This window comes from Mesoplodon densirostris, chromosome 5 (genome assembly GCF_025265405.1).
Source record: "Mesoplodon densirostris isolate mMesDen1 chromosome 5, mMesDen1 primary haplotype, whole genome shotgun sequence".
NCBI lineage: Eukaryota > Metazoa > Chordata > Mammalia > Artiodactyla > Ziphiidae > Mesoplodon > Mesoplodon densirostris.
Window position 1 is genome coordinate 58,095,451 of NC_082665.1, and position 13,860 is coordinate 58,109,310.

Consider the following 13,860-nt stretch of genomic DNA (forward strand, 5'->3'; position numbering starts at 1 on the left):
TGTTCTAGGAGAGCAGTGCCATATACTGTCACAGAAAAGAAAAATTATAAATTCTATAAATCCCACAAAAGTTTGAAAGTATCCAGAGATCAATAAGCACTATGTCCCCTAAACTCTCACTTTCTTCTCAGGCTGTGTCTTCATCAGATGGCTGCCTATATCTAGAAACAAAAGATTGCAACACCCAATTTTTAAAGAATGAATAACCGAAGAGAGAGATTTTGGTGACTGTGCCTAACAGCAATCTTATTGGTTATTATTTGCGTGTTTGCTATGTTATTTTTTAAAAGTTCAAGAGACCCCAGTTTCAGAGTTACAATTAATAAAATCAATGCCCAAAAAAAGAGGGTTGGCAAGAGGACATCGCACCTACCTGCCTTAACCAAAGTATCATTTTATGTTTCAGCTGTTTACCATGCAAATTAGATATTTGGGGAAGCTCACGAAAGCCCAGAGATTTTTCTCTTCCCTGATATATTTGGGAATACATTTGAAAACATCCAAATAGTACTAAAATGAAGGAAAATCACCACATGATTAGTGAGGCCAAAAACATTATGTTGAAAAAAGCAGGGCTGTGTTATTTCGAAGGGAACAAAAAATATTTTCCATCTGTACTCTCACAAAAGCACAAAAGTAAAGAGAGTGAAATGTTCTGTACGCTTCTGCATACAATTTGAGAAAGTCCCAAATGATCACAAAGTGATCATTTCCTAACCCCATTCTCCCATCAGCATCCTTCCTTCCCCCGACAGGAATCAATTTCCTATCTAATTAATATTGTTGTCAGATATGCTATGACTGGATTTAAATGTTTAAGAGGCGAATTGTGCAGCCAAGGGAAGATGAAGCAAACTTTATGAAAGAAAGGATGTTGAATGCAAACCCTAAGCATACCTAAGGCCTAAACTCACTGACTTGGTCACAAAATGAGCTTAAGGGAAAAGGGAATTTATTGGAAGAATACAAGGTTATCTCATGAAATCCAAGGTCAAAATATGCAGCTGGGCCTTGTGAGAGACTAACACCAAGAAAAGGAAAGTCAGTAGGAGCCAACACAGCTGTTATTTCCAACATTCTTGTTTTCTCAGGGAAGCAAGATCTAACTTTTCTCTTTCTCTCCGCTCCACAGACTGGCTTCATTCTTGTCTTGACATGGATCAACTTCCTAAATTCTGCTTACAAATGGACCCCTGACTATTATCATCACAAATTCCTTGGGGAAAGAATCTGATTGGAGGAGACAAGCTTCCAGATTGGTTCTCTTGGTACACTGAGTGTTGGCCATTGGGGTTATGGAAATAATGCATAAGGGTCATGGCAGTAGCGTACACAAGAGTTGGTACATTTTTTTTCTGTAAAAGGCCATATAGTCAATATTTTAGGTTTTGGGAATCATATATTCTCTGTCAAAACTACTCAACTCTGCTGTTGTAGCACAGAAGCAGTCACAGGCAATACATATGAATGGGTGTAGCTGTGTTCCAATAAAAGTTTATTTACAAAAATAGGTGTTGGGCCAGATTTGTTCCACGGGCTATAATTTGCTGACCCCTGGTCTACAGCTACACTATGAGCAGGAAAGACTTTTTAAGAAAGGGTTGGGGCAGGGTGATCATTAGTAAACACACCCAGCACTGAGCATTGGAAGCAGAGACCTGCAATGTGTGGGGGAACCTGAAACTTGGCCTCACTGTTGGCTGCTAAGTCGCAAAGCATCAGCATCACGTTCAGAGAAAGCTTTCATTCTATCGATAAAATCCCCACCCCAGCAACATGCCTGTATCCCCTCAGGGGAGACAGGGAAGAGAAAGCTCAGAAGGAAAGTGACCATTTCAGCAGACTGGAGTTGGAATAGAGAGAACCATGCTAGTGGAGGAGGGGCAGGTTTTCAGAACTACATGCCTGACAAACTCTTATCTAGCTACAGCACTGCTGGGAATTGTATATTATGGGGAAAGTGGTAGGTAAACTCACAAGGTGAAGTTGGAAAACATGCAGTAGGCAATTTTAAAGTCCTATTTTGAGCTAGGGAGAAGAAGAGGGTGTAAATATTGCATGAGGTTGTATTCTGAAATGATACTCCATCCATTTCAGCGAACCAGATACTCAGTGCCTCATGGCAACTGAAGCAAGGTGTGATAAGGATGAAGGAGAGACAGGTGCACCACTGGAGCAGCTGCCCCAGTCCTTGGAAGAACTGAAAACAAGAGGTAAAAGGCATGTTTGCTTGATACTTTTCCTAAGCTACTAGTGTGACCCAAGGGGTTCTGCAGGAATGGTTATGATTTCTTTAGCACTTGCTGCAGCCCAAATATGGTCAGCAAGACCCAGCTCTGCAATCACTGGAAGAGGACAATCAATGATGGCTGTCAGTGACCTTCTTAGTAGCAGTGTTCCTTTGTGCCTTCAATGGATTCACTAGTTTGCAGTTAGCTCCTTGGCAGGACTGTTCTTCCCCTCTCTGCCATAGAGATAGGCTGGAAAAGAGAGGGTGGTATCAACTACTGAAGCAGGTGGATATCACAAGTGTTTTAAAAATATTAACTACTTAATATTAAAAGTCAAAAACTAAAAAACAAGTGGCTTCCAAATATATTTTCCACTGCCTGGAGGCAACATAACAGAAGGGCTAAAAGCAAGCCCAGTTTTTGTGTCTCAGCCTGTGCCAGCTGTAGAAGTCAGTTACCTATCTTCTCTCAGCCTCATTTTCTCATCTGAAAAATGAGACTGAGAAATCACTACCTCATAGAATTGTTGTACCTCTTAAATGAGATAAAATACACAAAGAGCTGAGGTTAGCACACTTGTGCTTATCTCAAATCCTAGTTATTACTATATTATAAACAACTAGGTAGTTAGAAGTTAAAGAGATATGAAATTATTATTGTGATATATGTGAGACAATTAGAGCTCAGAAAGGTTGAAGTGCATTTTATTATTCCTTGAGTCAGTGCTCACAAAACTCCAGGCTTGGCTACTTCCGCCAGAAGGAAAATGGTGATAACTAGTTTCATTTTTCGGTGTCTTACATGCTCTCCTATATGTGATGTTTCATTTTACCATGTCACAGGATTCCTTTGGACCTAAAGAACATTGAATCACCCCTTCATTATTTAGCAAATATGCCTTCTATCAGGGCACCTCATGTTATGCACTTAAGATATAATCATGAGGGCCTCCCTGGTGGCGCAGTGGTTGAGAGTCCGCCTGCCGATGCAGGGGATACGGGTTCGTGCCCCGGTCTGGGAGGATCCCATGTGCCGCGGAGCGGCTGGGCCCGTGAGCCATGGCCGCTGGGCCTGCGCGTCCGGAGCCTGTGCTCCGCAACGGGAGAGGCCACAACAGTGAGAGGCCCGCATACCGAAAAAAAAAAAAAAAAGGTATAATCATGACAGAAACACTGACCCTGTCCTCCTGGGGGATTACTGTCTGATCCACAGGTATATCCTTTGCAGAGTACCTTGGAGCTCATTTGTTTACTGGGAAAAGATGTTTACTTTTTCCCAGGAAAGATGAGTAAGATGTTTACTTGCTCATCTGTTTACTGCAGAGACGTTGTAGTAGGTATGGTATTTGAGGCAACAAAAGGAGGTAACTTTATTTTTCTATAAATGAACTTAGTTTCTATCTTGAGACCTCATCCTGTCAGGTAGTAAAAAGGTAATCTTGGGTAGTTTGGAGTTAACTCCCCATCATCTCAGGGTTTCTTCCTTTGCTCTTTCCCATGAAGTTTCATTTCCTTCCCTGGACTACATAGCCTTAAGCTATCTGGTCAGGAGAATTGTCTTGTCCCTGGTATTTACTGAAAGATTTATTATCACATTGTCACCTCCACCATCACTACGCTCTTAACACCAAAAACTGCAGGGTCATCCACCTTTCCATCTGATATCTAGCTGCACAGTCATCCTTGCCTCAAGACTTCATCAAGTCTATTAGGCCTCCTACCTGTCCTTTACACCCTTCCCAGATTTACAGAAAATACTGCTGACCCATTCTGAGGCTGTCTCAGGACCTCTCTGTTCAGTACCCCTTGAAACTCTTTTTCATGGAGATTTGACATAACGATAATACAGGAAAATATCTGTAAAGTTGCCATGCCCAGGGCTCCCAGAAAACAAGCGAGTACAGGGCTCCTTTACTCTCATATCCTGAATCTGTAAAAGAATGCTATTGATCTCACCAACCTGAGGAGGCAGAGGTAGGGTCTTCTCTCAGAGATCCATACCAGCAACTCCTTCTATTGTTTTTATTCCCTCAGTTTCACTGTTTATATTATACTCCTCTAGAGCTCTTCCCTTTCCCTCCAAAGCATAGAGTTTTCGCCTCCACTGATGCAGGAAAAATTTGTATCAGGAAGCATTTATCCAACTCTGTTGTTTTATTCAAGGTCCTTAGCTTCTGAAGCTCAAAAGTCAATAAATAAATGTTTTCTTTATTTTACCTACTTGGCGAGTTTAGATAACACACACTAAGCTCTTTCAGATACCCTCGCTTGCTGGGTTCTGCCATTCCCTGATGGGTCCTTCACTTCTCTCAGGTCCCAAACCTGGACGTTTGGCTCATAGGAGTACACCATCCTCAGAACAATTTCTCATGCTTCCTGAGCCCCAGAGACTAATTTCTACAAAAGTGCCAATTTATTTCTTAATTTTCTGTGAGAAATATACTGCTTACTGATGCCTTCTCTTCCCACTGGGAAAAACTACTTGAGAAAACTAAATAAATTCCCAAAGCTATTAGTGAAACAAAACTAAAACACAGGAAATTACATGGAATTTTTCATCAGACTGTATATTCTGATGAATCATTTCTCTCCCGAGAAGGGATACACCTGCCAAGAGAAAAGCCATGGTTGTGAGAGATCCCAAAGGTCCCTTCCCATAAGAGCCCTCCCCTGACTTCTACCCGGCAATACTGGATACAGAACCTACATCCTTTTAAAGCATGTTTTTGTCTCTTTTGTATATACTTCAGGGACTGGTACAGATATTTTAAAATTATATTTATTTTTACTGGCTTATATTTGAAACATACCAAACATGTAAGCATCAATAATGAGGATACATGTTTCCAGATATAGGTATGTGGTACTTTCATGACTTCATAGGTGTTCTTTAAGACCCACTTGGGACCACAGTTCTTTTTCCAAAATGTAACTATCAAATAAGGACAAAGTAAGTAAATGCTTCACTCTCAGGAGGAATTTTCATCTAGCTGCCATAGCCTGATGGGTCACCTCTTCCATTCTACAGATAATCTGTTTACAAACCAAGGCTGGTCATCAGGAATTTGAATGCTCTCTCTCCAAGATGGTTCCAAATAGACTTTGGCTAATCTTTATTTTCAGAGTCTGGACTGAGGGAGTAAATTTTTTCAGAAGAAGTAACATAACATCTAAATTATTGGTGCACCTCAAGGCTCACTCATGGGGCCCCTTTACTTTTTAAACTCTCCACCTGGGTAGTATCATAGAGTCCCATCACCTTAAATACTATCTATGTGCTGATAGATATATTGCTCTATGTCTGACCTCTCCAATAAACCCAGACTTCTATATCCAACTCTCCGCTTGACATTTCCATTTGATTGCTGCCCTGCAATTCAACTTTACATTTCCAAATCAGAAATCATGATCCACAATACTCTCCCTGCCAAAACTGTACCTACTCTGATATTCTCCATCTCAGTAAATGACACCTCCATCCATCCATTTCACCTGTCCTAAAATTAAGGTGTACCCCAGATATCATTGCTAAGCAATTCCAGTCAATTATATTTCCTAATTAGATCACCCTCCTAGTTATTCCTCTGTGACACCATCATCTATCACCTAGACTTCCTACAATAACCTCTTTTTACCTTATAGTACATTTTCCACTCATTCACCAGAGTGATTTTTTTTTATTTAAAACATCATGTCATTACTAAAAAAAACTCCAGTTGCTTCCATTTGTCCATAAAATAAAATCATACTCCCATTCTCAACATATGGCATTACATGACCTGGCCTCTACCTATCTCTCTGACAGAAATCCCTTTAATTTAACACTTCTATTCTTGGCTAAAATGAACTTGTTCCTGCCTCAGGGCAATGATACATGCTGTTTCCTTTGTCTAGAATGTCCTTGTTTACTGCTACATTGCTGAGGGTGACACACTAGTGTCAGTTTGTCTGGCAGTTCCCCAGTTTTAGCACACAAAGCCCTGTGTCTTCAGAACTGCTTCAGTCCCAGGAAGACTGGAAAGGCTGTTTACCCTATGACTGAGTGTATGTACTCAATAAGTATTTCTCAAATAAATGCATTTAGTGATGATGTCAGTAAAAATAATTTTTGAATACTGAGGACAGTAATTTCCTGTTATGGAAAAAAACTATACAACTTAACAAAAGCTCCAGGCTGCTCTAACTATTAATGAAATTTTAAAATAGTTTGCAAAGGTAAAAATTTAAACTGGTTGTCTACAGTTTCACTGAGAAATGGAGAAATTAAAGTAAGTTTAGGACAAAATATTCAAAGTTAAAATATGGTCCTGGGATTAAGGAAAACTAATGGAAAAAACAAATCAACCCATCAAAAATGTTTATATTGGAAACTATAACTACACCTGCATTTCCTAAAATGTGGTCTGATGAAATGGTCCTATAATATGCAAGAAGGGGGAAAAAGTTAGGGATGCAGAAGACAAAACATCTCCCTCACGGAAGTTCACAATACGTATTAGTGTATTTGAGGGCTCTGAGAAGTCAGAGAGCAGGGACAACTTCTCAACATTGATAAACCCAGAATTTTACATATTGGACTATAAAATTCCTTTTATTTGTAACATTTATTTATACACTACAGCATTTAGGCATACATTTTGAGAAATGCTGCCATAAACCACAGAGTCCCAACCATCAACCAGGATCCACTAAGAAACTTCAAAGTCTAACCTGGTAGATATGCAAGCTCTGTCCCAATCTGTCTCTTCGTGGTTTGCAGTGATTTGCAGCAGGCAAAGAAGTGCTAATGGCAGCACCACTCCTTTAAGATGGCCTTACTGGGACGTCCCTGGCGGTCCAGTGGCTAAGACTCTGTGTTCCCCAATGCAGGGGGCCCAGGTTCGATCCCTGGTCAGGGAACTAGATCCCACATGCATACCGCAACTAAGAGCTCGCGTGCATAAATAAAGATCTCACATGCTGCAACCAAGACCCAACACAGCCTAAATAAATAAATATTTTTAAAAAGAAAAGAAAAGAAAAACCATTAAAAAAAAAACAACTGGCTGGACATGGCCATGGCTCACGAGCCCAGCCGCTCCGCTGCACATGGGATCTTCCCAGACCAGGGCAACGAACCCGTATCCCCTGCATCGGCAGGCGGACTCTCAACCACTGCGCCACCAGGGAAGCCCAGCTTATTCTTTAAGATAGCCTTACTGTCAGCACCTCCAGCCCTGTGATCTGAAGTTTAAAAGAAATTAAGGCAGCTCATCATGAAAAGTAGGCACAATGGAACCCTCACCATCTGGAAACAAATGATATGGAAATTATAAGCAATTTGATTATGAGGAGGCTGATGTTTAGCTAAAGCTCTATCAAAAGAAGTTAAAGGTCAGTTTGAAGATTCAAAAGAAGATTAAAAATACATAGTACACTGCTCATAATTAAGTTCAAAACCATAGTAATGTGATGGGTTATTATTATTATTATTTATTAATAGAATGATCAAGCCATATAACTGAGCATCATCAAAGATTTGTGGAGGGTCACCAAAAAAGACAGAACGACAATTTTGGAAGGACCTAGTATTCAATTTAAAAAAAGGAAGGAATCAAGATGTAATTTGAAGGTGGCATTTAGTAAATTAAGCTTTGATTAATAGAGCACACAATTCAGGGAAGTCACTTGGGATAAGGCATATTTTAAAGAATTACACATTGGAATAAAATAACATATATAATGTATAAACATTTTCTATTTCTAAAGGAAGTAGAAAAAGTATCAGTAACCTTTTTTGTCTGAAGACTGGAGAATGAAGGATAAAATGTTGGTAAACAAAAAGTGATACATAAAATGGATTGCTATTTCCAGGGAAAGCTAAGTGACTTAAAATTCAGAATGAGTAATAGACTATTGTAAATATTTTAAGGGGGAAGAAAAAGAGTCCATGTAAGCTCCTTAATAAATGAGGACTATTAAATCCATAATGGGTAAAATGCTGAGCCACTGAATTTGTTTTAATTGTCTTTTAGGTAAAAAAATAAAAGGAAGCTTTCAGGAGAGAGACGATTCAATACGAGAATTATGTGGTTCCTTTGGGAAGATGAGGGGTACATACTAAGAGGAGTAAGGTGATGGTAGGGATGGGGGAGGAGGGGGTGTGTTTAGTACAAACTTCATTTATTTGGCTTCCTCAGAACTCTAACTTTTGACTGTTGAAACTGATTCTCAGTTGCCCAGTTCCCCATAAACTATGTGGAGGACAGGGTTTGCTAAGCAAATTACTAGTGTAAACACAATTTAAAAACTATTGTTTAAACAAATCTGGCAGGTTCTTTGCTTGGCAACCTTTGGGTAGCCATTAGCCGGTGTTACTTATTAACCTGCTCCATCTGTTCTTTTCTCTTCACAGTCTCTCCCTTGGAGAGTGAGTGCATCTATGCTTGTGACTCTCACTATCACCTCATTGCTAATGACTCCCAAAACTTTCCTATCTATCTCTCAATCCTTCCCAAGTGCTAGCCTCACAAGTTCAAAAGCTAAATCAAAATCTGTGTGTATAAAGCCAAATTCATTGTGCTTTTCCCCAACACTGCCACCTGCCCTAATTTCCCTATCTTTGTCAATGGCACCATCCTTCTGCCAAAGCAATCAGTCTTAATAACTTGGAGCAACTTAGAATTACTTTTATCCTCATAGCTCACATGTAGTAAGTTCCCGAAGTCTCCATTCCAATAACCCCACCCTAGGCTATAGACCCTATAGACTCATTACTGAAATGCCACCTGGGGTCTCTGATCTTACTCTTCCCCAAAATACACACTTCCCTATGTATAGCTTTAGTTGCGTCAGTCCCCTCATCGAAAACTGTCATTTCCTTCCTACACCATGCTTATGAGATAGTTACTGTAACAAAAGTAATAAAAGCGTGGATTCTGGGGGCTTCCCTGGTGGCGCAGTGGCTGAGAGTCCGCCTGTCGATGCAGGGGACAGGGGATCGTGCCCTGGTCCGGGAGGATCCCACATGCCGTGGAGTGGCTAGGCCCGTGAGCCATGGCTGCTGGGCCTGTGCGTCAGGAGCCTGTGCTCCGCAACGGGAGAGGCCACAACAGTGAGAGGCCCGCGTACCACAGGAAAAAAAAAAAAAAAAAAGCGTGGATTCTGGAGCCAGACTACTTGAATTCAAAGGCCAGCTCTGCAACAGTTTTGCTGTAAGGCCTTTGGCAAGTGAGTCAAACCTTCTGTGCTTCCATTTCCTCCTCTGTAAAATGATAATAACTATACCATAGTCTTATAACAAGGATTAAATGGGTTATTATATTAAAAGCATTTAGAATAATGCCTGGTACACAGTTAATGTACAATAAATATTAACTATCATTATTATAACAAAAATGTATCTGTTTCATTTTCAAGTTTCCCTAAATCAAACTTCATCTCCACCTAATAGTCTTATTTCAGGTGATTTTACAACATGAACTTCCATGCATTATGTTGGCCACTTCACTATTAGATAAGAACATGTGATTTCTTGCCTCCACGCCCTCCCTCCAGGGAACATCTTATGTTTCCCAACCCCCCCAAACCCACTGGCTCCCATCGACCCCCACCACAGCACCTCCAGCCTGATGGGTCAGTCCGCTTGCTGAGATTCCCCAAGTATTTATGGGTAACAGTTTGAATTTTAATTACACACTTGTTTATAAGAGTTCACTCTTGGTTCCCTTGTACGATTCTTGCTTTTCTTGCTTTACAGCATGGGCGATGTAAAAAGGCCTGGACTGGAGTCAGACAAACTACCTTTACGACCTCAGCCAGTAATTCAAGCATGTGTTCCTTATTGCTTCTATTCACCACACAGTACCAGGCATATCATGAGCACTTGATAAATATATGATAGGTAAGTGAATGAATGAAGAAAAACAAAAAGGAAGTATCGAGGGGTATATCACCAAAAAGATGTGTTTCAACTAAGGTTCAAGAAATGCAGTCTGTAGCCTGTCTTTTCTCTTTGCTGTATCTCAGAACAGTGCTGAGAAAGCAAACAAGGTGCAGCAACAGGGAAGGAGGGATTGATCAACGACTTCCTGATAGGCAGTTTACTTATAAGATCTCATTTAATCCCCTGTGGAGTGGGTGTTAGTAACATCGTTTTATAAAGAAAGAATTTACATTCAGAAATATGAATAAAACTGGAAAACGGGCACTTCACTGGAAAACCTATTTCTTTCAACTACCCCGTACTACTTCTCTCATACATACTTCTCAATAAATAATTCTGTAAGTTCAGTTTACTGTGTATACTTGAAAATAAAGGTCACAAGTATTTTAAAATATGCATATTTTTTCATGCTATACTATACGCTTTATAATATTTAGGAAATTAATGTTTTCTGGTTCAGAAATTTTAACAACTTATTCATAATTTTCCCCAATATTATCCAAATTGGTAAATTTTCAGTGAACTTAATAAGCTAAAATGCATGTTGGTTTATGCTCTTTTGTATCCTTATCTGACTTCCTTAAACATCTGCACATCTGATTTACTAGGCATCACTAATTAGAGCAGCAGTTATCAGTTAAATAAACTGATCTTTTTTTTTGCAGTACGCGGGCCTCTCACTGCTGTGGCCTCTCCCGCTGCGGAGCACAGGCTCCCGACACGCAGGCTCAGCGGCCATGGCTCACGGGCCCAGCCGCTCCGTGGCATGTGGAATCCTCCCAGACCGGGGCACGAACCCATGTCCCCTGCCTCGGCAGGTGGACTCTCAACCACTGCGCCACCAGGGAAGCCCCAATAAACTGATCTTTAGGTTGCAAACCAATTTAGTGATTATTACTTAAATACAAGTTTTGAAGAAATTACATAATTCACTCTATAAGCCACCAGCAGCTTAAAAATTAGACGAATTAAAGAAACAAATGCCAATAAATTACAAAAGAGAAATTCAAATAAGCTATACAATATGTTTAAAACAAAAGCAACAGTAGCAATTACCATTAATGTAAGCAGAGATAGCATTGGACATGGAGTCAAAGAAGCCGAGCCTGCAAACTAGCTGAGCCATTCCCTGACAATGTAACATTGGACAAATGACTTTACCTCTCTCACTAAATCTCAAGTCACTCATTTACAAGATATCTTATCTAATTTGCATGTGTGCATATATGTGTGTACTATTACCCTCTTCATCTATACATAAAATAAAATAATTTACAAATATAAATATATTAATAAGATTACATTTGTAATATCCATATGTTTGATTTGTAAAGCATAAAGGGATATTAAATAGCAAACACTAATGTAAATATTAATTGAAAGATGAGAATTTCTAGAAGAAAATAATATAAAAGCTTTATATATCAATAAGATTTTTTAAAACAATGCAATCAAATACAAAGAATTTTTTAAACTCATTATTTAAAGTCATTATTGGAAAGTAATACAACAAGACTTCTTGAAACAATGCTACCAGATTTTTGCAGGGAAATATTCAGTTTTACATGACTCAATATTACATAGCGTGAAAATCATTTAAAGGACATTTTCAAATGGTGAGAAACAGAATTTTTAAGAGGAGGAATTTTATAAAATAATGTGACTCATAGAGCTGGATTCAAGTTGTTTCTGACCTTCAAATAATCTTAAAGAATATTGCCAGGTTCTGTCCTCAAACACAAGGAATAGCAATGTAGATACCAAGAGAAAAATAATAAATGTCTTTTGCATGCAATGTCACAGTCAGGAAGAGCACAGAGGAGTCCCAAACTCTAAGTGCCATTTTAAGTGATGTGAACTTCAATTCAAATAGTAGGGAATTTACCAGAAATATTTCCCATGATTCATCTTTGTGTCATTTCTCAGTATAAACCACCCTATTTAATCTCATCATCTCTTCAGCCTATTCTTTTGAATATTTCCTCCTTAAAAGTAGGGAAAAAGAAGGAAATTAACATTCATGTCTAGATCTCTTGTCTATTGTCAACGCTTGAAATTACAGTAGTCATTGAGATCCTTTCTTCATTTGCTGAACAGCAAAGACTCGTGAGAACTGAACAATTGTTGGTGGAAAGTTCACGGTCATCCGGAGTTTATAACTTACCAAAGGGGAAAGGGGGGGAAGGGAAGGATAAATTAGGAGTTTGGGATTAACAGGTACACATCATTATATACATAAAATAGATAAAAAAACAAGGATCTACCATATAGCACAGGGAACTATATTCAATATCTTGTAATAGTCTATAATGGAAAAGAATCTGAAAAATAATATATATATATGTATATCTCTGAATCATTTCTACTTGCTCTGGAAGTCATACCTATGCATTTAAAAAAGATACTCAAGGAAGTCTGTTTCATAAAGGTTATGGGTATTTTTGTGAGAAAAAGAAAGAGAGGAAGATAATTTGCATTCATCAAAATATAGTCTTGATAATGTATCCTTTCAAGTTTTTGTCTCAGATTTTATTCTGAGGGGAAAAAGACTTAACCGCCAACTCAAGCACAGTTGAGTGTTATAACTGTGCCCATAAGGGAGGACGTGAATTAAGAAGGAAAAGCACCAAATGGCCAGTCTATGAAAAATAAGGGAAAGGAAGGAACAAGGACATGAGAAATAGTTGGCAAGAGCAGAGGAGAAAGAATTGACAAAATCTCCTCCCACACATCACAGTTAGCAGCTGATGATTCCCTCTGTTTTCCTTCACAAGGAGAAGGCACATGTTGCTCATTAAATCATCTGCTAGTGGCTTGGTTGTTACTTGAAAAAAGAAAAACTTGTTTGTGTTGAAAGTAACAAGATGGATTCATGCATGGCAAATAGCTTACCTGAGACTCTTTCCAAAAGACAGAGGGAAAGAAATGTTCTGGCAGAAGTAGGATACATGAGTCGATTCAATAAATCATGATTTAAAGACTTAAACGTAAAGTTTTTAGGTAGTGCCACTTGCATAAATGAGCAGGTCAATTCTGGATATCTTTTTGGAAAACAGTGATGTCTTTTTTAACTTGTATACCAGGTTGGTCTATTACAGCATCCTTCCCATCTATAGTTTTCTACCCTGCTTGAACTGTAAGTTGAAATTGTCTAGAATAGCATCCTCCTTGTCTGATCATAAGAATCCCCAGTGATACTTGTTAAAAACACAGCTTCCTCAGCCCCATTCCAAAGCTACTGAATCAGAAACTTTCCCAGAGCATTTTTAATCCCCAGGTAACTTTGATGATCAGTAAATTCTGGCTAACTGCCAGTGAACATTACTGTGACCCTCCCTGACCTTGATTCTGTATCCTCCCGTCCCTTCTCCCCAAATGTACACATCAAGGTAAAGGAGCCAAAATCATATAACTTTAATTCAAATTGGTTGTCTATGCTCTCGGAATAATTTCATCACTATTTTCTTCTCACCATATGTCAAAGAATCTTAGTATTAGAGTTATGAATATCTTTTTCTAACAGATAGAACTTATAATACTAGCAAGTATCAAATCATATGTTCTAACTCACATCCTTGAAACCATTCAAGATAAGAGGGCATGGGGAGCAACGCATGAGGAGGAAGCAAACAATTATAGACCAGGCTTTTTTTCTCTGCCTGGCATGAGCCAGAGGTCATGAGAAGCCCATTCCATGTCACAAAGT